General features: G+C 38.8%; 1 long non-coding RNA gene across 1 annotated transcript in view; it reads right to left on the bottom strand.

Moving 5' to 3' along the window:
- The window catches only part of LOC108178130 (uncharacterized), a 99,677-nt gene that overhangs the window by 14,426 nt on the left and 60,423 nt on the right, over positions 1-24,828 (bottom strand). The window contains exons 4-5 of the long non-coding RNA XR_011378041.1: positions 6,180-6,556; positions 3,174-3,226 (exon numbers count right to left, since the gene is read on the bottom strand). This is a non-coding gene — a long non-coding RNA (uncharacterized lncRNA). The remainder of the gene's footprint in view (positions 1-3,173; positions 3,227-6,179; positions 6,557-24,828) is intronic.

Genomic DNA, 24,828 nt, shown 5'->3' with positions numbered 1-24,828 from the left:
TTATTATGGTTGGGAATAAGCCTAAGTAGTTCTTAGGCTGAATAATACCAGCAGAATTGTTTGTTTTGGAATTCAAGTTAATTCAATAAATATTTATGGAATACCTATATTTGCAAGTCTGGGACTAACATTTAGAAATTGGTGGTCTCTTCTGAAATTTCATTTGAAGGTGCCTGATTCCTAGTTTTTTTTTTTTTTTTTTTTTTTTTTTTAATCATTTTCAAAGCTTAGGAAGAGTGCCTTAGTATGCCCATTGAGAATTAGCTTTTAATCCTTACAGAGGTTTGGACAGACCAGACCCTCAAATCACAGTAGGGACTTCATTACAGCCTCAGGTGTGCTGGCCCACCATGGATTAAGATGCATGCAGAGATCACATTGTTTTCTAGCCCAAGAACACACACCACAGAGGCTGCCGCAGATGGGAATGCTACACTGGCATCCACCTTTCCCTAGTGTTTGGGTTTCTTCTGCTACTTATGTATTTTCCATGTAGCTCAGCTGCCAAGTCTCACACCTAAAGGGTCAATCCCTCATTGCACGTAGTTTAAGTAAAATTCCACATCTACCTCCAAACTGATGCTTATACCAAGGGATTTCCAACCATTTGGTTAAAAAAAAAATGCTAGAGGTAGACATATCACTTGGTACTGTCTCACTTACAGATTACTCAGACAGACTTGCGGTGACTTCCCTCACTTGCTAATGACCAGTGCAGACCTTAACTGCTTGTCACAAGCTTTTCATTACGCAGTCCATGTTACTGACTGAAGCTTTTGTGGAGAGAGAACACAAATCTTCACAACTAGAATATTTTTCCAGTACTGCTAGATATTTCTGTAGGGACAATTTCCTGCTGTCACTATTGTGTATTGTTAGGGAAATGATATTACATTAAAATAGTTTGTGTAGTCAGTGTGAATTCACAGAGCCAACTGGCACTAACCTTACCTCAATCCCTTGAAGGAAATAACAGGAGAGCAGATTTAGTACCAATATAATACTAAGCAAAGCTACCTAAAGGGAAAAATGTACTTTCCACTTTATTATTACGATTTTAGAGTCCTTATATAAAGGCCTAGGTCAGGAATTTCAGTCTTGTGTTTCTCTACACACTTGTACAGATTTAATGATTTAGATATGGCACTGACCCATTTTGGTTTTCTATGTTCTAGGTTTTTTTAAAGCAACTATATACTTTATCTAATGATAAGCACTGTTGCAGGGATGGGTATTTGGCTTAGCAGTTAAGATGTCTGTTGGGATGTCCTCGTCTCGTATTAGAGTGCCTGGGATGGAGACCTGCCCCTGTTCCCAAATACAGCTTCCTACTAATGCACACCTGGGAAGGCAGTAGGCAACAGCTCAAGTTGTTGGGTCCTGACTACCCACATGGGAGGCTGGGACTGAATTCTCTATTCCTGTCTTTGATCCTAGAGAAGCCTGGCCATTGTAGGCATTAAGGGAGTGAACAAGTGGATAGGAGCTCTCTTTCTATCTGACCTTCTATCTGTCTCTCTGTCTCTCAGATACCAATAATAATAATAATAATAATGAATGCTATAAGAATTCTATTTACAGAAATAATAAATAATAATTAGAAACTTCATGCTGGAATCTTCAGAGCTTCTTTAGGGGTTGATTAATTTCTAGACAGAATTTCTGAGATGTAAATAAGCTATTGGATCAAAACAAAAAGAAAAAAATGGGAAATAAAAGATCGATGGTGACTGAGAACCTACAACATATCAGAAATTGTGTTGTATATTTTATAGACATTCCCTCACATAGTTATAGGTACTAGAAACTAATTACTTGTTTATCACTCATATAGGAACAAGAAATGAATTAATAATTCAAATTAAGGCCGGCGCCGCGGCTCACTAGGCTAATCCTCCGCCTAGCGGCGCCGGCACACCGGGTCTAGTCCTGGTTGGGGCGCCGGATTCTGTCCCGGTTGCCCCTCTTCCAGTCCAGCTCTCTGCTGTGGCCAGGGAGTGCAGTGGAGGATGGCCCAGGTGCTTGGGCCCTGCACCCCATGGGAGACCAGGAAAAGCACCTGGCTCCTGGCTCCTGCCATCGGATCAGCGCGGTGCGCCGGCCGCAGCGCGCCGGCCGCGGCGGCCATTGGAGGGTGAACCAATGGCAAAAGGAAGACCTTTCTCTCTGTCTCTCTCTCTCACTGTCCACTCTGCCTGTCAAAAAATAAAATAAAATAATAATTCAAATTAATTTTACTTAGAATACCAGCTGGGGACAGGCCCTGGAAAATTCAAAATGAAGGAATATGAAGTCCAAGCACTCATTTCCTTTTTTTTTTTTTTTTGTTTTGTTTTGTTTTGTTTTGTTTTTTTTGCATGAAGATTAAGACAGGAGAATAAAGGATCATAGAACAGAGAATTGAAAACAAATAATTCACTTTACCATACATTTTCAAACGCTTTGCTGATCAACCTATACCATGCTTATTCCCCCATAAGGCACTTTTTAGTTTTGGGGAATGGTTACATAGGGTGGAAAAAGCTCTACTTCTTATCCGGTTTCTACTTTTTTTTTTTTTTTTAAAGATTTATTTATTTATTTGAAAGGCAGAGTTACAGAGAGGCAGAGAGAGAGGTCTTCCATCTGCTGGTTCACTCCCCAGATGGCCATGGCAGCTGGTGCTGTGCCAATCTGAAGCCAGATGCCAGCCAGGAGCTTCTTCCAGGTCTCTCACGTGCAGGGGCCCAAAGACTTGGACCATCTTCTACTGCTTTCTGAGACCATAGCAGAGAGCTGGATCGGAAGGGGAGCAGCCGAGACTCAAACCATGGTCCATATGGGATGCCAGCACTGCAGGCGGCGCCAAAGTGCTAGCCCCTCTGCTTGTTCTTGATGCAGATGGAGAGGCCTGAACACCATAAGTGCTGGGTTTTTAATTTTTTTGGTTTTGATTTCTCATTTGTTTTTTTTTTTTTAAATTTTTTAACAGACTATGTCTTAAGATTTAAAGAGCTGAATTATCAGAGTATAAAATATGTATTATATGTTAATATGGATGTTTATTATTAATATTCTGCCAAAATATTCTTGTTAAGTTAACCCACAGAATTGTGCTTCCTCTGCGGTCAGTATTTCAGGTAATGGGCTGACTACAGTGCCTTTCTAGGTTAATCCTCTATGGTATTACTCACTGGTTAATGAGCCTCCCTTCTTCAGGTGATGCTGGAGAAGAAATACCTTCAGCCTAAAAGAAATTGAAAACCAAAATATTCTGTAATCATGACCATAAAATAATTCTTCAGAATCTTTGGGGATTTCTACATATAACAGAGCCAATTTGTTTTCAAAAGCTGTGTTTGGGAGAGAAAGAGGAAGATGGAAAGGAGATGAAGCAAAAGGAAAAAAAAATACCCTGTTCTATGTGTGGTGATGCCCAGGGGTATCATAGCTTTTCCCTACAGTTCCCATCTTAGAAAATGCTATTCGCTGCAGAAATTCTTAAAATAAATTCCTCAACATTCAGAGCCTAGAAGAGAAGAATTTTGTGACTCAGTTTCTAAGAGTCACTGATATCTGCAAAATAACTCTCAAAAAAATTCATCTTGGTGTGCAATTATCAAACCAATTCAGAGACTTAACCTATGTTTCCTTGGCCAACATTTATAGCAAATCTAATCACATTAGATGTTGAATGTACCCTCAGTTTTTTTTGTTACTGTTTTTAATGAAACAGACCTTACACAAAATGGGAATGCATGTCTAATTCCAGAAACAATATTATAAAAATACTAGTTGACCTCATTAATGGTTGTTGTAACTTTGGAGGTCCAGAAAATCACTCCTTAATTAAACCTTCTCTCTCCTTCTCCAAGAAGTTACTATCATCATGGGGTGCTAACTATTCTCTTAAGTTCTTTAAATTTTAATTTACCTATACATAAATATAGATATATATGTTCCCCTAAAAAGTTTGTAGTTTATTTTTCTCTATTTTACAGTATATATAGACAAATATTTTATCTCTGTTCTGTGATTTTATGGTTTTGCATAGTGTTATTTATTGAGGATTTATCACTTTGGATGTTTGTATCTGGGCCATGTAGAATTCTGTTTCAAGATGATGGAATAACTGATTTAACATTATTCAGATGGCAGACATTTGGGTTATTGGTAGCTTTTAGTAAATATAAAAGATGAAGTTATGTACATTATTATAAACATTTTCTATGCAATATGTATATGAATTTTTAGGTATGTATCTAGAAATGGAATGTCTGAAACACAATGTATGCATATGAAAAACTATTAAGTTATGGCAAGTTGTTGCATGGTTGTGCCACTTTCTACTTCTACAAGTAAACTGGTGATTCCTGTTCCCTCCTTTGTTCTGCTTTTGATCCATTTGATCCACTTGATTAATTCTCTAATACAATATATAATAAATTATATATACTCTGCTATTAATTTTAATTGGTTACATATAATGCAAATATCTTCTCCAAGATTACATAATCTTTACATTCCCTTTGATGGTAAAATCAACCTGAACAATACACTTTTCCTATGTTCTTTAGTTTTGTGGCACTGTTATTTGCTGTATTCAAGATATTAGTGAAACTTTTCAAGATATCTGTTGACTTTCCGTCACACAATATGCATATAAGTTTTAATAGGTGATAACTCCCTTGCCACCCCTACTACCAGTGGTAATGACTTTGAAAAGCCATTGCTGGACATACCATGGCAATTCAGGTTAATCATTGAATCATAGCACCTAACAGTTTTGTCTCACTGGAAGGACAAAGAAGACTACAATTTCCAGATGATTTTACTGGAACAGTTAAATAAAAAGAATAATGGGTTCATACTTAAAAAGATAAAGAATATTGACAGGTGCTTTCTGTTAGTGGCTGCCTGGCTTTCTGCAAAGGTGTGTGGTTGATCACCAGGGCCTCTGAGTTCAGATGAACCACAGGGAGGTGGTTTGCAGGCCATGAAGTGTACGGAGACTCTAGTAAAATAAGTTTGTCAAAGCCTTCCAAAATCTATCTGCAGAGGTGATTGGTACAGAGGTGAGTTTGAACCCAAAAAGAATAAATGAGAACCTACTAGGTATAATCACACAGCCAATATAGGAAAAATAAGAGGTACCATTGATAAACATTCTCTCAAAGCAGTGGAAGCCAGCCCAAGTGCTTGGGCCCCTGTGCCCACTTGAGAGACCCAGAAGAAGCTCCTGGCTTCAGATCAACCTAGCTCTAACCTTTGCGGCCATTAGGGGAATGAACCAGTGAATGGAAGACCTTTCTCTCTCTCTTTGTGTCTCTCCCTCTCTCTCTGTCATTCTGCTTTTCAAATAAATAAATCTTAAAAAATAAAAAAGAAGATACTAGACCTTTCAGGCAACATGTTCCGTTGGCTGCTAGAGGGCGAGAAAAGGCAATCAGTGGCAGCAATTTGAAAACCGAAATTGGCCAAGAACTAAATAAAACGAATATTACTCTCAGAACCTGGATATTACTACCAGGACTTCAAAACGAAAATATTCTTCTGCAGACATAGCGCAACAATGATTCAGCAGCTGAAGCATAGCTGCCACAGCACAGCCAGCAGATTATTTTGACTGGTTAATTGATTGATTATTTGAGAAGCAAAGAGAGAGACAGAGAGAGAAAGAGAATCCACTGCTCCACTGCTTCATCCCCCGAATGTACACAATGGTTGGGGCTGGGCTACTGCCAGAAGCAGGGGCCAGGAACTCAGTCCAGGCTTCCCCCGCAGTGTGGGGGACAGGAACTGAACCACAAGAGCCATTGCCACTGCCCTCCAGGGTGCACATTGACATACAGCTAGATGAGGAGTGGAGCTGGGACTGAAACCTAGGCACTCTGATATGCAATGAGGGCATCTGAACTGTTAAAACGAATTCCGGCCCCCACAGCAGATTAATGAACTGAAAAACCAACTACACTGCCACCCCGCCAATGGATTATGTGTAAGCCCTCAAGATACATAAAGGTCGATGCAGAAAACAAGAATACTTACAGTTTTGTCTGTATAAAAATGTAAAGATGCTCAAAGAATGACAACTTCTCCACTGAAAAACATTGTTAGAAGATGCTGTAGAAATGTTTGAAGCCAGACCAGGAGAGGCTAAGAAGTGGAGGAACACACACAGAGTTATCAAAGAGACCCACCTTTTCAGCAACGTGCATATGAAAAAGACAGTGTCAGATCTCCACTTAGCAGCCAAGGCTGATCAGGGCCTCTGCTGTCTCTGGGACATAGTTTTGTACACACTCAACTCAGGAAGCTTGGCTATTGGACTCACTTGTAAAGCAATTGCTTAGGATCTTCAGACTGCATATTTTGGAACCAGGTCATGTTTTAGAAGTAGCATCATCAAGGCCACGTTGAAGAATAAACAGTCAGGAATCTCAGTGCAAGCTTTGGCAGCTCAGGCACATTTGCACTCAAGTTCAGCAGTTTTGGCATCAAGTTCTAATTTGGTTGGACGTTCAGGGTGTCCACTCCTGTCTCTGCAAGATAACGCCTTCAATTTAGAAACCTCCGACTGGAAACAAGAAAAATGATAAATATCTGAGTTGGTGTGTTACAAGAATTCATTGTAGAAGTGTTCAATCTGTGGGTATATTTTTCTAAAACTGATGTAATAATTCAATGACATACCAGGATATTCATAAAGTTTTAACATTTTTCTCAGCTCTGGAATTTGAATTCTCAGATTTGCCAGGCTGAACATCTTTTATTTCTTTATGTTAGAAGACCCAATTGTGTATTCTCCTTTATTTTTTTTAGTGTAAAATTATTTTTTACACTAAAATTTCATTTTTACACTAAGAATTATTTTTACAGTAAAATTTATCTTTTCCTAATGTTAATAATCATATTTTTGTCTATAAGTTTGATATTGCATAAATAAACGTGTGCTTATTTCTTACCCAGATGAGGTGATCTCTAGCTACCGTCATTACCATTGTCTTCCCTTTGCTCAGCGTCTACCACTGTGTAAACAATCAAATGTAGTGTGTCATCAGCTAGTAAAAAATAAAATAATAAAAATGGTCTATGCAAAGCAGACACAGAAGGATTTGAGGTTCTGGAGACAAATTGCGCTACTTCAGGATGGCTTTACAGTCTTATCTCTCTGGCGTCGTGTCCTCCTCTATGGTGTCTCCTGTCCTTGGTCTCAGGACCTGTGGGTCCACTGTGCTTGACCACTTCTATTGACCACATGATTCTACTGCAAATGCCATAGAGTCCTCCACCCCCACCAGGAGCATTTACCATCATGGTACCATAGAAGAAAAGTTACATCGTCATCTACTTCTAAAAACTCCATCTATCTCAAGGTGGTACAATATTTAATACAGAAACACCTTTTTTCCATTACAAATTCCACGTCCCTCCAGGGCTCTTGGCATCTTTTGACATTTACTATGACATCTGCTCCACAGGGTATTGCTCCATTTTCCCTTGTGTCAAACATTATATAACTTCTACATATGAGCTGAGAAATTCAAAATAATCTACGACAAAATGTGTATGGCTCATCAAGGGATGTCGGTCCCTCTTCTGCCTTTAACAGATAACAGCTTGCAAGGTGACAGAAAGATGTAACACGGACTAGTTCTGCATAATTTGGTGAAGATATTCCCCTGAGCAACTTGGCCTCCAGACCCCAGCTGACTAGAATAGTTCTGCCATTTCTATCTGAAGTCACTCCCAATGTATGCGAGATTTCACCTTCAATTAGGAATGATCAAGGGAGCAACAAGAAAGCAGCGCCTTGCACACTGTCCTCGGCTGAATCCTAATAGAGAAGGCTTAAATGGGGTTTTTATTCCTGCCAAAGCATCAGGACTCAGATGCACAGATAGGTTTTGATTAGAGAAAGGAGAGAGACCTTGCAATTTATGTTCCAGGGAAATGGAGCAGAGAGTCTGTCCAGAGACTGACTACAGAGATTTGGGTCAAGTGAGGCGAATGTGTCAGGTAAACAGGGAAGTCCTTATTTCCCTTCTTTAATTTCTTTGCTGTGTCCCTTTTTCCAGCCTTCTTTGGGTTTGCTCATTAATTTATTCCACAAATGCCTATCATTTCACTTACAAAATGTATTAGTATGTGAACATCAGAGCCATGGCATATGTCAATAACTAATTTCTAATAAATGTTTTACCCTTGCCAAAGAACTATTTAATTTTAAATTGCATATCATCCACATTGTCTTACCTTATCTAAATCATCTGTCAATTTTCTTAATTGTCGAAGTGTGGATGAAGCACGTGAAGATCTTGTTTTGATGCAGATCTTGATACAAAAGGTTTTGGAACAATAGGGAAAGCTGAGTTTCTACACTGATAAGAATCTCATATCTCTGCTGTTCCTAGGTGTTTATAGACTACACGTTGAATAGCAAGGATCTAAATTATCTTTCATTCTCTATTATAACTCTTTGGTCTGGTACCACTGCAATACCAAGACTCAACACCTCGTTGAAATCTTTGAAAGTGATTGTCTCTCACTGCCCATTTGATTCCCATGCTTGCTTTAGTCTCACTTCCCAGGATCTAATGTGCCTATTGTGTACTCTCCTAATCCTAATTCTGACCTCTTGGGAAAATAAATATTTGGCGAGCATCTCTAAGAGAATAAAAAATACAGGATATAAGTTTGGGGAATTTTTTTTCAGCTCCATACAAAGGATTAGTGTCTAGAATATGAAAGAACTGCAAATATTCACAGTAAAATAAAACAAACCAACCCAGTTAGATAACGGGAAAAGAATCTGAGCAGAGAACATATACACATTGTGTGATGGTTAATTTTTTGTGTTATGTTGACTGTGTTGAGATGCTTACACAGTTGGCGAAGCATTATTTGTTGGTGCGTCTGTGAAAACATTTCCCAAGGAAATTAGTCAGCCCTTGAATTAGCAGACTAAGTGAAGATCTGCCCTCACCAAGGTGAATATACATATCTAATCCATTGAGCACCCAAGTAAGACCAACTGTCAGAGGAAGGCAAATCCCTTTTCTCCTCCTGAATCAGGACATCATCCTCTCCCCCAATTTGGACATCAGTGCTCTGGATTCTTGGACATTCTGGGCCTCTGGGATGCACACCACATCCCCTTTATCCACATTTTCATTCCTTCAGATTCAATCTATTAAAACCACTAACTTCCTGATTCTCTAGCTTGCAGGTGGCGTATTATCAGGCTGTTTGGTCTCCATAACACATGATTTAATTTCCATAATAAGCTTTTTTGGAGAGCCCTAATTAACACGGATACCTTCAGTTGTGTACTAGCCCTGGTCACTGTAGACATTTCGGGAGTGACCTAGCAAATCAAACTTCTCTATTTCCATTATCATTATATTTCTATCGCTATTTCTGCTTCTCCAGTAATTAAAATTTTAAAGGAAAATAATTAGTGGGTCAAGACTAAAATCTAGTATAAGAGGGTCATTGTCTAATATGATTTCAATGCCCGAGATACACATTCTCTTCACATCATCTTTTCTATAGCAAAATATTTTCATTTGATGAAAGCAAATTGACCAGTTTTCTCTTGATGGATCTGTTTAAAAGGAAACAGTACTTACCTTCTCAGATGTCATCCAAGCAAAGCAATTCTAGAAAAACTAAATGTATTAAATAGTTCTTTTGAACTGTGTTATTGTCATAGTAGACATAAATATAAAACACACCCTTAATTGTAAATTTATCTTAAAATGAAATAATCATTGGAGTCCACATGTATATAGGAAGAGACCTTCATGTCTTCTAAAAAAGTATGTATTGTATCACTGCCAGGCTTATTTTTAATTGTCATATATACATAAATGTCATATACACATATTTATATATGAATATAAATTGCAGTTTTCAGGTACATCTTCTTTTCAGAGTTATACTATGAAATTCCCGTAAGACACTGAAGGTTGTATTTCTAGTCTATGTATATGTGAGATTTAGTGTGGTATTTATTTTTCTTTTTGCAGGTCTCTAATGGAGCTTACTGAATATTAACGGGTGCTATGTATTTTAACATTTCTTAGATTTATTGTGCATCACTAATATCTTTATAATATTAACTTTAAAATTTACTTTGCAAATAAACATGAAACGTTACTAAAATATTGCAAGAAATGCAGAATAGTCTTAAACACATATCTTCTTAAGCAGACTTGATTGTGATATTTATTACCAATATTTCATTTTCAGTTACAGAGGAAACCCTCTGAAGGTCTTCTCCTATGGTGGTCCCTGTGGAAGTACTTTAACAGAGTAATCAAATTTTTATTTGCCCAAATGAAGGACTTTGAAAAACAATATTCAGCCTAGAAATTTTAATGCATGTCAGAACATGTTATGTATGTATGTATGTATGTGTGTGTTTCCAGTATATCAAAAAGTTATTTTTAAAGTCTCTTTTCCTTACCACCCACATCTCTTCAGCAAGTCCTAAAAACTCTGCCTGGCAAGTAAATTAGACAACCAGGGTTATTACATACTTTACTCAATCCTGCCTTTCACCAAACCACTTTCACTCATATTTCCTAGATTTTTACAAAAGCCATCTAACATCTCTTTGTCCCTACACTTTCCATGTTCAAGCTGCTACTACAGAAAAGAACTCCCATATGATTCTTCTGTTGAAAACTTTTCAATGTTTTCCAGCTACATTTAGAATGAAGTTCACATTCTACAATGTGATCAACAAGCCCCTACCTGATTTGAACACACTAGCTCTCTTATTCACCCCCCAACACCCATCTTCTTCTCATTTGCTTACAAACTGAGCTTGGCGTCACTACTTAAAAACTGCAAGTTTGCTCCCATCTCAGATATATTACTTGCTAGTCCCTCTGCCTGGAACATTCTCCCTTCAATGTTCTTATAATTACTTGCTTTCTGCTAAATAAATAAAGTGTTCAAGTTATTTTCTCCTTAGAAAAACCTTAAATCACATGCTAGACATTAACATAGTATTTACAATATAGTTCCCTTTATAGTACTTTCTTTTCCATTAGCCTTAGTTATTTCTTCAGAGCACTTACAGATAATCTGAGACTATAGTATCGACTCTGTAATCTACCTTCTTATTCTTTGTCTTCATATAAGAGTCCAAACGACCAGAAGAATATGGACTTTGTTTATGATTCTTACAACTGCAACTTAGAACCATGAACACTGCCTCACACATATTAGATGCTTAGTAACTGTTTCTAAATGAGCAAAAGTACCACATTAGAAGTGATCTTTAAATTATTCAGCTGAAGAGAAGATACAGGATAAACACAGTGGCTGAATTTAAAACTACCTCAATATTTATTAATGTAGTGATCTCAAGTAATAATTTAACTTATCCAAATCTCAGCTACATCAACTACAAAAATTAAACATTACATCCCTCATACAAGGCTAGAATACTCTAAGACATTACTTGAAATACTGTGTAATTAATAGAGATTAATTGAAACAAATGGTTTTAGCTCTAAAATAGAGACAAATGGTTTTAGCTCTAAAATGGACAATGAGAGGGTAAGACCAAGGTAGATTTCAGATTTCAGGATCGGACTAGTAATAGAAGGAATTTGTAGGTAGAATAAGTCTTGTTTAAAATTTTTCAATTATTTTCTGGAGACAATGGTTTGGTGATGATACATAACAAAACATATGTATAGCATACTGTTACAGGTGGATGTTTGTACATGGTGCCATGTAGTAAATTACATGCAATGGCTCATGAATTATCAAGTGATCATTGTTTGTAGGGAAGGGGAAAATAATTTCTTTGAAGAAAAGTTCCTGAATTCAGTAGATCCAAAGATCATTGGAGGTAATGGATGAAGAAAATCAGACCTGAAACCATATATAACTAATTTAGAGTATCCAATGCCACACATTAGTTAATATATCAATACTATATCATTTTTATACATTAAAAAGTTTCTTTCCTTGAGATGCTTTATCTGCTTAGCAAAGACATCCAGGAAATTGCTACAATTCTAATTCAATGCTTAGATGCTCATCAACTGATGCATGGATAAGAAAAATGTGGCATATATACACAATGGAATACTACTCAGCCATAAAAATAATGAAATCCTGTGTTTTACAACAAAATGTATGCAACTGGAAACCATTATGCTTAGTAAAATAAGCCATCCCAAAACACAAATATCATGTTTTCTCTATGTAGTAGTTGAAGGAAAATAAAGGCAATTTGAGTTCTACTTCAAAATGTAAGCATGATAGCCTTATTTAAGAACTGACAAAAATAAATGTTTCCAGTAAGAAAGAAGTATAACTTCTTTACTGACTTGCTTCCGATTGCTCTACATTTAAACTGTGTTTCTCCAAATGGATTCAATTCAAGTTGGTTTCCAGTGAATAACTTTTCTCTGTTGGACATTTTTCACACTGAGCCTTAGTTCTTGCATTCCATAGGCCAAATCACGGATACAGGGACAACTATAAACCCAAGATAAAGGCATCATTGAGCAATCCACTGAACATATAAAAAGGTAAGCGCACAGGAGAGTAACCACTACCCTTTAATAAGTTTGTTATTTATTTCAATTACTTCCCCCAACGACTTTCGGGCTTTAACCTAAACTTCAATTGGATAGCACGTGGGATCCTCTTTTCCATTCTCCTCTCCAATCCTGCTTACAATCCTCTCTAGAGACTTTGAGAATAAAACGAAGATCTTTCCCGTGGATTGTCATGTAGGTTTGATAAGTAGACGTCAAGACTGTGCAGGCTGGCTGTTGCGACTTTAGAGTTTGACTGTGTTCAGCTCTCCCTAAAGCTCTGCCGTAACATCCCACTTGACTCTTCTCAGGTCAGTGACTGTATAATCTTTCCTTTCACCGCAGCAAGGGACACAGCAATTTCTATATTCCTCCCTGGACTCTCAACCCTTTGACGTAGTAGATCCTCCTTCATCCTTTCATTTATTCAAAGAACGCTTTCTCCAGGAAGTCCACCAGGATATTCACTTTATCCAGAGCACAGAACTCCTTGTTTGTGCGATGAACTTCTACTGATGTCTCGCTCCAGACCTCCACTCCCCAAAGACAGGGATATTGTTTACTTTTACTTGCCCTTTCATTTCCAGCATATAATCACTGCTTGGCACATAATAGGTGTTGAATAAATATTGGTTGGAAGAATTGAGAAATAAACAAGTTAAATACTATGAGCCCTGTCTGCACATTCTACTGTTACTTGATCCTTTGTGAGTCTGATAATCCTACTGATATTTTCTTGCCATGTTTTTCATATGAAACTAGAAAAAAGCTCTCAGCAATCATGAGTTAATATTCTATGAAAATGTAATGTGACTGGTATAATTTTCAACATCTGTATTACATAGAAACTTAGGTACTTTCCAAAGTTGTCTCCTTTTCAGTAATCTGTTTATGTATCATTTTACTTTCAAGTAGTTCACTGAGCCATGAAGAATGACTTTCTTGATGTGCACACAAACACACACACAAGAATGTAAGGAGTCAATGGTAAGAGTGCTGGAACATAACTCATCATCATTTCTTCTTCATTAGCCCCTATCCCTTGCATAATAGAGGCAGGTGTATGTGGAATTATTGTGCAAATGTTTGCCAAACAGGGTGAGGAAAACCGTAACAAGCTATTTACTATGTGTCAGACACCATTCAGATTGTTTTGTAATCTTACTTATTAAAGCTTGTAACAAACTTGTTGTTGGGTGAGCACAGGAAAGAAAACTGAGTGACAGATAAATTAACAAACGTATACAAAGCCCAAGTTGTTATATTGAAAAAGACACCTTAAAATCTCAAAAAGAAAAAAAAAATATCTGACCTCAGTTCTTCTCCCTGTAAAACCCTGTTAAAATTCTGCGAGGTTGGCCGGTGCTGCGGCTCACTAGGCTAATCCTCAGCCTTGCGGTGCCGGCACACTGGGTTCTAGTCCCGCTTGGGGCGCCAGATTCTGTCCCGGTTGGCCCTCTTCCAGGCCAGCTCTCTGCTGTGGCCCAGGAGTGCAGTGGAGGATGGCCCAAGTGCTTGGGCCCTGCACCCCATGGGAGACCAGGAGAAGTACCTGGCTCCTGCCATCGGATCAGCGCAGTGCGCCGGCCACAACGTGCCAGCTCTGGCGGCCATTGGAGGGTGAACCAACGGCAAAGGAAGACCTTTCTCTCTGTCTCTCTCTCTCACTGTCCACTCTGCCTGTCAAAAAAAAAAAAAATTCTGTGAGGTTATGCTTTTCCTCACTATGGTAAGCAATAATCTCAATCTATCAACAGGTTGTGTTGGTAATATTTGAGTAGACGGCAATGAAACACTGAAACTGTGGATTTATTCAGAACATGAGGGTATCTTTTCACTTAACAAAGAATATTCCAATTCCTTATATCTAAATATTTATTTTATTCTGATAACCACCTACATTTAGGATAGTGCAAAAAAGTGAACCGTTTTTAATCAAACAAAGCCAATTTTATTTTCAAATACAAACTCTGAACTTGTGGCACACATTATGTGGTTTTACATACATACTGTTTTCAAAACAAGTTGTCATTTTGCTTGAATACTTGGCTGTATGTGTTGACCTGTTACTCCAGGTTCAAGTATAACTGTATCATTCACTGTTGTTTCACAGTAAGCAGAGGAAAGAAATGCGGGGATGTGTTATAGGTTGGGCCTTGGTCAGTTGACATGCTCATTTAAAAAAAAAATCTCTGACTTCCTGTTGAAATCTAGAGATGTTTTAAACTAAAAGTAACATTCTCTCTAGTTTTCATATACTCTTGTTATTAATGAAATAGACAGGTGCATGTTCAGTGCTTTTAAAAATATTTGAACACATTCATAAACTCAGAAAAACAAATGTCCTGAAAATAAGTCTAGCTAACATTGCTTTGTTTCTGTAAGGAAAACAAACTCCTTTGCTTATGGGTGAATGCTGTTTTTTTTTTTTTCTAATTTTATTTAAGTTATACACATTTCATATATTTCATATATACAGATTTAGCAACATAGCAACAACTTAGTTATAGATGAATTTATGAGTGTATAGTGGAGTCATATAAACTGCTAGAAAATGATAGAACAACTTACAAAATGTTAATTTGGAGCATCAGAGTGTACCAACACAGAAATATCATTGAGAGATGCAAAAATCTGGCCTGTCTTGGTAGTTACACTTTTTTTGAGATTATGTTGTGCTCTTTATGACCAAAAATAAAAACTTTAAAAAAAAAAAAAAACAACTACTGCTAATCAATCAATAGCCCTTCCCTTTCTGTATTCCATCTACGGTTTTCTCCGGTACGCCTAATTAGCTGTTCTGGGTGTACTCCTACCTAGAGACAGGGCTGAGGGTCAGGGTCTGAACTTTTCACTAAGGAGAAATATTGGGGAGAGGTGCTCTTTGGGCCCAGCCTCCACCTCACCACCGCCACCTTCAGCCCTGAAAGGTCAGGCTACTGGTGGTGAAGGAGTTGGTAACCAATGGACAGAATGAAACAGCGTGTTTATCTCTGGGGGTGAGGGACTGCCATGGTCTATTGCTATGCCCAGAGGGCTACTTCTCCAATTAGGGGCGACTGGAATGTGAAGGGCCATTAGGCTGGCCTTGGGGGAAGGACTGGAAGGGTTACAGGCAGTCTGAATGCAGGTTCCAGCCCCCAATCCCAATGCCTGCAGCCTAGGATGCTAACGCAAGCATTCCTCCTTTAGGTCCCAGAGGGTATAGAGAGCTGGGAGAAGGCCGGCTCAGTGGCTTCTTCACAAAGACAAGCATGCAAAGTAGGATGGAGGAGACGGTTTGGGTTCCGAGGGTCAGGAGTGGCCAGGGAAGATGAATGTCCAGGAAAATCAGGCCCTGCCTAAGGACAGTGGATCCCTGGGAATCCGTCTGTGACACCCCCCACCCAGGTCGTACTAATGACTCGCAGAGAAGTCTGAGCAACAGCAGTCCAGATCTCAGATACTAGAAGAGGCTGGAGAGAGACCCGAAATCCAGCTGGGGGCTGGGAGCCCCGTTTCTGCGGAAGCAGGCGAGCGGCAGCTCGTTTATGTTGGGACATTGTGCTGGATCTCATGGCTTGCCCAAGTCTGTAGATCTCTCAGCCGCTTCTTCAATCCAGAGCGGGCTGAGAGCCGCAGGACTCCACGTTGTAGTAAAACCTCTCTGGCTTGCTGTTGGGGTCATGGGGAGCCTGGGACTCGTCCTCATCCAGCTCCGAGTACTCATGCTTGGGCCACCCCCAGGACTTGGGGTACACGTGTGTCTCAAGGGATTGTCTGGATCCTAGTCCGAAGCCGCCCCGGCAGGGAGATTCCAGTCGGCATGTTCCTTGCCGTAGGCTGGAAGTCTCAGCTCCTGGCCCTGTCTCAGCTTGACAATGAGGATATCCTTCTGCTCCGCAGAGTCTTCGGGGTCATTGCCTGGATTCTGGGATGCTGGAGGTGAGGTCTCAGGACGCGCCATGGCGAGTCTGATCCGCATTGGAGCCCAGGGCAGCCCCTGTGGAACCCGTGCTCCTCCGCGAGGCACCCTCTGTGGTGGGCGCTGTATTGCGTCTTCCAGGTAACTCTGCTAGAATCAAACACTTATTCCCCAGGTGTTGGGAATGCTGCTGCACAGTGTCCTCAGCTGTGCACCCTTCGTGACTCACTATCTGGGGTGACACCACCTTATAGGAACAGATTTCATGAAATGACTGCTCCTGGTCGGAAGACACAGACCCGCTGCCCTTGAGCCTTCATTTCTGAAAGGTCATACTGGACCTCCAACCTCCCTTCCTCGTGCGATGTCTACTGGGGCGTCCTTGGGATTGATTTGAAACTCAGCTTCTCTCTCTGACACTCTTGCTTCTTTTTCCTTCCTTCCACAGCTAAATGCCATGCCCACAATCTCCATGTCAGGGTTCTGGGAAATTTAAACTGTGATGGCTTTAACTTCCCTACCTGTGAAACTGAGCTAAGACCACCACTGCTTACCTTACAGGGATTAGTTTCTTGAATGAGAAACTGAAAATATTTTGAGCGGTAAAATGTCATTAAAAATTAAAATTATGGTCATTTTTATAGCTACTTTTATCCAACTGTTTCCCTAAGCCAAGAAATCTTATGACACCCTTAGTCAACTTAATAGAAATCCAATATTTATGCTAATGAAAAATGTACCGTTACCGTCACCTATGAGTGACACTTCACATCAACATCCACGCACCTATGTGAACACTCATATCCTTAGGGTGTGTGTAGTGAAGTATTTCCCCTATTAATGAGTTTGTTCTCAAAACACAGGGAGTATTTATTTTGCATCACTTTGCAGTACGGAGTGCATATGTTGCTGGAGGCTATTGGACACAATTCAGCACCGCAGAGTTAAACTCACAGTTCTAAGGCACAGCTAGTGTGCGACCTTCTGAAAACTGCTATCCCTTTTGCCTTTTTAATGAACGGCCTGGGATATAGCCCAAAACTCTCCAGCCAGTTTTGTTGTGTGCACCCTAGGCAATTCAGTCCTTCCAGCACTGTTAACTGGAGTGGAGTCTCTTTCTTAATGCCTGCTAGGTTCTGGATTATGTGTATCACAAAATTAATGTGCTTTTGCATAAGTATCCCGTTGGCTAAAATATTTAACTTTAAAAATACCTATTTAAGACATCTAAGCAAATCATTTAGGTTTTCCTCTGACTATATTCTTCTTTAAGGGATGTGTTCAAGTTATAAGCTTTTCAAATCCTTTTTTTTTTTTTTAGATGTATGGTTCAGTTAATCTCTACTTGTTGCTATGGTATTTAAAGGATTAACATCCATTTGTTTCTGCTTAATAATGAAGAAAGGAAAATGAAGAATTAGAAAAGAAATATTCCTGGGTCTTGAATGAACACAAAATGGATCTTTAAAACCTGTAGATACTTTACCTACATTAAAGCTGAGCATCTCTCAAATTACTTTGTATTAAAAATAGATGAAAATATTCCAGGCAATATTTTTGTCAGTGAACTGCCTTTAGGATAAAAGCAAGCAAACAAAGGTAAATCTACAATTTGAACGTGATAAAAATAGAAGAGCCTTGACAAATGCTGTGTTTAGATGAGCACGTGGGCCACGGGGATGCACTGCTTTCCAGATGTAGGGTGATGCAGCTAAGCCAATACAGAAAGATCCCAGCTTCTAAGGTTCCTTCCGTTCAGCAGTGCGCCCTCATTCGGAACCACCCAAGCATCCTCAGTGGCCTGGCACCTGTAGCAATCAACACACCCAGACTGGTCTGATTAAAAAATACCAACATTTTTATGGTAATGGTACAAAAATAAATGAATTTATGCACAAAGAGTCAAAAAAAAAAAAAAACCACCCACAATGTTGAGCTGACAGCAAAACTAAGAACATTAGTTTAAAATGTCAGACAATTGAGAGTTGAAAGATAACAAACCTACGGTTGATGGCTGGTTATGGAAGATGCTGATTATGCCAGGAGAAGTATGACAATAACAATATTGCTATTTAATGGGACAATATTCAATATACTATATAAGGATGCATTACTATGTATTAATATACAGTATAAAATTATCATGGAGTATTGTTGTTTCAATGTAAGATTGTAAAGTTTCCAAAAAGTTTTCAAATATTTCATTTTGGTTTCAGTGTCTCTAGACAGCAAAAATAGATTCTATGAGAAGAATAATTAGAGATGGACAATATTTTTTTGTTTATTGAATTTCTCTGTGAGCCAGAAATATTAAAATAAACTGAACATGAATGTCACCAGCTCACAGCATGTAGAGCAGAATCTGAATGGAAAAACACAGCTTGATGGAACAGGATTGATGTGACCCTCACCCTGATTGTACACTTCCCAAAACAGATAAGTCAGCGACACAGAGAAAAGTTCTGCTTCTACACCAGAGGGTGACAGGTTGCTTCTCAGAGCTGAGTTGCAGAGTGAAAGAGAATAATTTCTGTCAATGAAGTTACATTTTTGCAGAGTTAACATGGGGGGTGGGGCTTATAAGAGAATTTTACATTTTAAACAAGTGTCTTGGATGATGGATTGTAAAAGATACAAGAATTATAAAATATGGGGCCAGCTCTGTGGCGCAGATGGTTAAAGCCCCAGCCTGCAGTGCCGGCATCCCTTATGGGCACCAATTCGAGTCCTGGCCGCTCCTCTTCCAATCCAGTTCTCTGCCATGGCCTGGGAAGGCAGTAGGAGACAGTCCATGTCCTTGGGGCCCTGAACCTGTGTGGGAGACCCAGAGGAGGCTCCTGGCTCCTGGCTTCAGATGAGCTCAGCTCTGGCTGTATCGGTCATCTAGGGAATGAACCAGTAGAATGGAAGACCTCCTCTCTCTCTCTGGCTCTACCTCTCTCTGTGACTCTGTCTTTCAAAAAAATAAAATAATTCTTAAAAAAAATTATAAAATAAAAGGCATTGCATAAAATTCTGTAGAAACCTATTTTAATAGTATTAATCAAGTACTCGATCGTGGATGCCAAATTCTAGGTGAGACTCCAATTTGTATCTTTTCTTGGTCTGAGAAGTTTATATTTGAAGTTGGAAGCAAATACATGGAAACAATGATTGTGTTGCAAGGTAGGTAGCAAAGGGGATTAAAGATGAAAAGACTGGGGTTGGCACTGTGGCATAGAGGGTAAAGCTGCTGCCTGCAGTGCTGGCATACTCTATGGGCACCAGTTCATGTCCTGGCTGCTCTGCTTCCCATCCAGCTCTCTGCTATGGCCTGGGAAAGCAGCAGAGGATGGCCCAAGTGGGAGTCCCAGAAGAAGCTCAGCTCTGTTGAGCTCAGCTCTAACCATTACGGCCATTTGGGGAGTGACCAATGGACAGAAGACCTCTTTCTCTCTCTGTCTCTACTTCTCTCAGTGACTTTGTCTTTCAAATAAATAAAATAATTTTACAAAAAAAAGCAGGAGAATGTGCAAAGTCATTTGCTACATGAGTAATGAACAATATTTCTGTTCAACTGGTCTGCATTTGTCTATAACTATTAAGTATTAATCCCAAATATTCTAAACTAGTCTATAGTTTAATTTAAGGTCATAGAATTTAAACAAGAAAATTATCTTAAAGTTTTGATTTGGCATGTGCTAAACCATTTTTAAAAATTATAACTGAGGCATTTTATTATAATAAGTCAGTATTCACATACAAACTAATCTAAACTGGAAATTCATCATGTATTTATTTGATAGCTTGACTTTCTAGTCCATTTTGTACTTCATTCATTTTTGGCTGATCAATAACTAGATCTTCCTTTGTCTGGATGAATTGTCCCAGGTATATTAGCAGGGAGCTGGATGGAAAGTAGAGCAGCTGGGATTCGAACTTGGCAGCAGTATGAGATGCAGACAACAGCTTAATTCACTACGCCACAGCGCCAGCCTGTACTGAATATCTTCTTATACTCTAATCACTGTCTTAAAATTTTCTTTTGTATCTATTTTTATTCCTTTACAAATTCCTCAAGATTTTCCATGTCTCAACAAATAACGTGAAGAAAATGTTTGACTTTCAATGCTTACGATCCTCTAACAGTGTTCTTGTTTCCTCACTCTTTTTTTTTTCTGTCTGCTACTAAAAATCTACACCATTACAGTCTTCATGGACCACAGCTGAAGTAGCTGCAGCAGTTCCAAAGTCATGCCTATAGCTTTGTGTCCAAGTCTTAACGTTGTCTTTGTGCATTGGAAAAGCAAATGATCCAAACAAACTAAAGCTCCTCCTAGGGAAAGGGTTGCACACACAACTGTCATTGCTGCTCTGTGCCACCCACATTATTTGGAGTGGATCCCATAGAAGGGGCTGGAGTAGATGAGACGCTGAGACCACCAGCTGTGTAGAAGTCACAGGCAGAGTAAATAGTGCAGCATTTGCTGCATACTTACTGATTCCTAAACTGCAAACTGTTACAGCTGTAGATGCTGTGACTGGAATTCCCAGAGTTAAGACAGTATTTACAGTTATTGCCACGACTGGGTCTGTTTATTCTAGACTGAATCTAGTGACAGGCTGACATCCAAAAAGTCCAGTTCCAAAATCCTCTGAAGTTGCAGATGTAGAATTCTCTAATGAGACCCTCAGAAGGAGATGAAAACAGAACCTCCAACAGAACCTGGGGCTTAGGGTTCTGCTCAGTAGGTACTTATTCTTTAATGCCTACAACCTGTAGAAGAGATGGTGGCAGTTGCCTGTGTCCAGGTTCTGTCCATCTCATCAGGTCTGTGGTAGTGGAGCCTCGTGTCCAGCTCCCTGACTGAAGGTCTGAGTATGTAACTGCATTCTGGGGCTGAAGCTACCAGCCAACTACAAGGGTTTGAGGTGGTTGCATACCTCAAATCTCAAGCATCAACCATTTCCAGGTGGAGTAGAATTCCTTAAAGTTAAAGTACTTGCTTTGCAAAAGATGATGTTAAGAGAAAAAAGGACAAGCTTATAGACTGTTGGGAAAAGTATTAAGAAAACACATTATTGGTTAAAGGACTTGTATTTAAAATACACAAAGAACTCAAATTGCACAATAACCAAAGAAATAATTATTTTAAAGAATGGATGAAAGATTGGATCAGATACCTCATCAAAGAAGCTTGTAGACAAGCAAATGGAATATTCTCAAAATTAATTTTCATCAAGAAACTGCAGATTAAAATAACAAGGTGCTATCACTACATGTGTTCTAGGGTATCTACAATCTAAAACACTGACAATACCAATTAGTGGCTGAGGCAGAACAATACAACTCATTCATTGCTGGTGGGAATGCAAAATGATGCAAACTTTTTGGAAAAAAGTTTAGCAGTTTTTGCAAACCTAAACATAGTCTTACATGTGACCCAGCAGTCTTGCTCGTAGTCATATAGTAACTCATTAGAAAATCCTTGTCCACACAGAAAATTGATTATTTATTCAAACCAAAATATATTACAAAAGGTGAATAGACAAACTGTGCTATGTTCACACAGTGGAATATTATTGAACAATGAATACAAGTGAGCTCTCAAGCCACAGAAAAATTAGATGAATTTTAAGCTCATATTCTAAGTGAAAAAGTCAGTCTAAAAACTGGAAAGATGTGGGGGTTGGCATTGTGGTGTAGCAGGCTAAGGCACTGCCTGTGATACTGGCATCCAATATTAGCACTGGTTCGAATCCCTGTTGCTCCAATTCTGAACTAGCACCATGTTAATACACCTGGGAAAGCAGTAGGAGATGGCCAGATTACTTAGGTCCCTGACATCCATGTGGGAGACTGGGATGAAGCTTTTGGCTCCAGACTTTGGCCTGTCCCAGCACTGGCCATTGGAGCAATGTGGGGGAGTGAACCAACAGATGGCATATGTATGTGTGTGTGTGTGTGTGTGTTTCTCCCTGCACCCACTCCCCAACTCTGACTTTCAAATATATAAATAAATCTTTAAAAATACTGAAAAGTTGAAAAATGATTCCTTAATAACATGACATTTTTGAAAAGAAGAAATTCTTATCAATTATAAAAATTGGCTAGCGGTGGTTTCCAGGAATCTGGGGGGAAAAAGACAAGATTAAACAAGTGAAACACCAGTGACCAAAGGCAGTGAAACTATACAGCATGATATGATGCTGGATATGTGAAACTGTGTTTTTATCAAGATACACAGAAATTTATAGCACAAAAGAATGAAATTCAATGCATAAAAGTTCACCAGATAAAAAAATAACATTTAGGATGTTGAGAAATCTTAGGACAGAATGCAAAATATAATAGAAGAGTTATCTGAATCATAAATGTATGAGGCAACTTCCAAAATGTTTCCGACTCAAATAACTTTGGAAATAAAAAAAAAATTGTGAGACTGAAGTCAAAAGAAACCACACATAATCAATCACTAGACTCTAGTTGATAAACTCATTTCTTCTGGGTGTACAGGTTAACTATTCTGAGACCATCATACACATGTACTAAAATCAATCAGTGGGGTGAATGATTAAGATTGATTAGACGTAGGTCTGTCACTATTGGGGCATTAGTTGTCAGATAAACCAAGGAAGGACGCTAGAATAATCCATTTGGTAATGGATTTGAGTACATAAACATGATGATCACATACAGAAATATTTACAGATACTTGTAGATACAGGGATTAGCATACATATATTACATGTATATGCATTCCCTTGCTCTGTCAGCTAAGACCATCCAGAAGCAACTGCACCCTAGTCACCATGAACACACCTCGCACTCAATGTCAGAAAGTAAGAAAGTTCCCATCATAACAAACACACAAACATGTGTCACAGGGATACAGTAGCCAATTAAAGACATCTCAAGGGCAAAGGCATAGGAATTTAGGAAACAAAATAAAGTTGTATTGGACAATAACCCAACACATAAAAGCAATGCTAATGAGTTCATAGGATAGTAATTAATGAATGGATGACTGATTGGGGGGAGTTAAATCTGTTAAGAAAATTTCCAAATGAGTTATGTAAATGATATGCCCTCAAGGAGGTGGAGCAAGACTCCCCAGTTCTGAAGTGTGAACTGCACATTGCGACTTCCTTTCAGAGAAATCAAGTATGAGAAGGGAAAAGGAGGAACATATTTCCAGTGGAGAAACTTGAAAAACACGGCCTAAGTCACTGACTCAGTTTAACATCAGCAATGAAAAGTCAACTGATAATATGTACCCTTGACACAATGACATGAAAATGAAACTTGCCGTCTTTGCTCTTTTTCCTTCGAACCCATAATTCCAGTCCAATCACAAAGGAAAAATAATCAGACAGATTTCAATTAAGGGCATACTTTAAGGTACCCCCTCAGTAGTATCAAAGTCTTCAAAAACAACAAAAGCGCGCACAGCTGTTACAGCATAAGGAGTCCTGGGATCTGCAATGACCAGATGTGATGTGGTGTCTACATGGAACTTGGGATGCAGACACCGCACTGGTAAAAATCTGGGGAATCTGAATCATTTACAAATTTTAATAATAATGTGTCAATATTGGCTCGTCAGTTGTCACAAATGGACTGTAGTAATAGAAGGTGTTAACCTCAGAATAACTGGTTACAGGAGATAAGAATTATGTGTGCTGTCTTTGCAATATTTGCTATGAATATAAAACTGTCCCAAAATAAAATATTGATTTAAAAATCCATTGTGAATAAAGTGAAGTGGAACAAAACAAAGTAGTATTGTCCCTTTAAATGTGAGTCAGCGACTCCATGTCATTGCATTGTAATGACAGGATATGTGCTGCTAATGCTAAGGGAGAACACAGTACAAGCAGTTCCATCCTCTAACCCAAATTAATTTCTTAAGAACCCAGAACAGGCTCTGTCTGGATGGCAAGGCAGTGACGACCTTGGAATGTGGAAACATCTGCGTGGTCACTTTTGTCTTTTTATATTCTGCCTCCAAAAATGTCTAACTTTGAATATTTCAAGGCAAATAGCATTGAAATGTTCTGAATCAGAACACATACATAATGTATTAAAATGGAAGAGTTATAATTCTGATGGCAAAAAGGATTTGTCATCAACATAGCAATTGTAATATTTATTGTTGAAACCCAATCTTCAATGATAAAAAACACCTTTAGAGTTCAAGTTTGTAGATATTTCCTTCACTAGTGGAATCCTTTGAATGCCCTAAATAATTGAGTGTTCAGAAGCCAGCAACTCAAATTGAAGTTAGAAGTGTTGTTTGTACAGGTGGTGTGCCTACTGGGAGTCTAAATTCTTACTGTTGTTGCCCATATCAATTATTCTGAGACTTTGTCTGTTTAGTGTCTGCCAGTTTTTAT

This window comes from Oryctolagus cuniculus, chromosome 8 (genome assembly GCF_964237555.1).
Source record: "Oryctolagus cuniculus chromosome 8, mOryCun1.1, whole genome shotgun sequence".
In the NCBI taxonomy this organism is placed as follows: domain Eukaryota; kingdom Metazoa; phylum Chordata; class Mammalia; order Lagomorpha; family Leporidae; genus Oryctolagus; species Oryctolagus cuniculus.
Note: the sequence above shows the minus strand (reverse complement) of the source record. Positions and strands in the feature narration are given on the sequence as shown.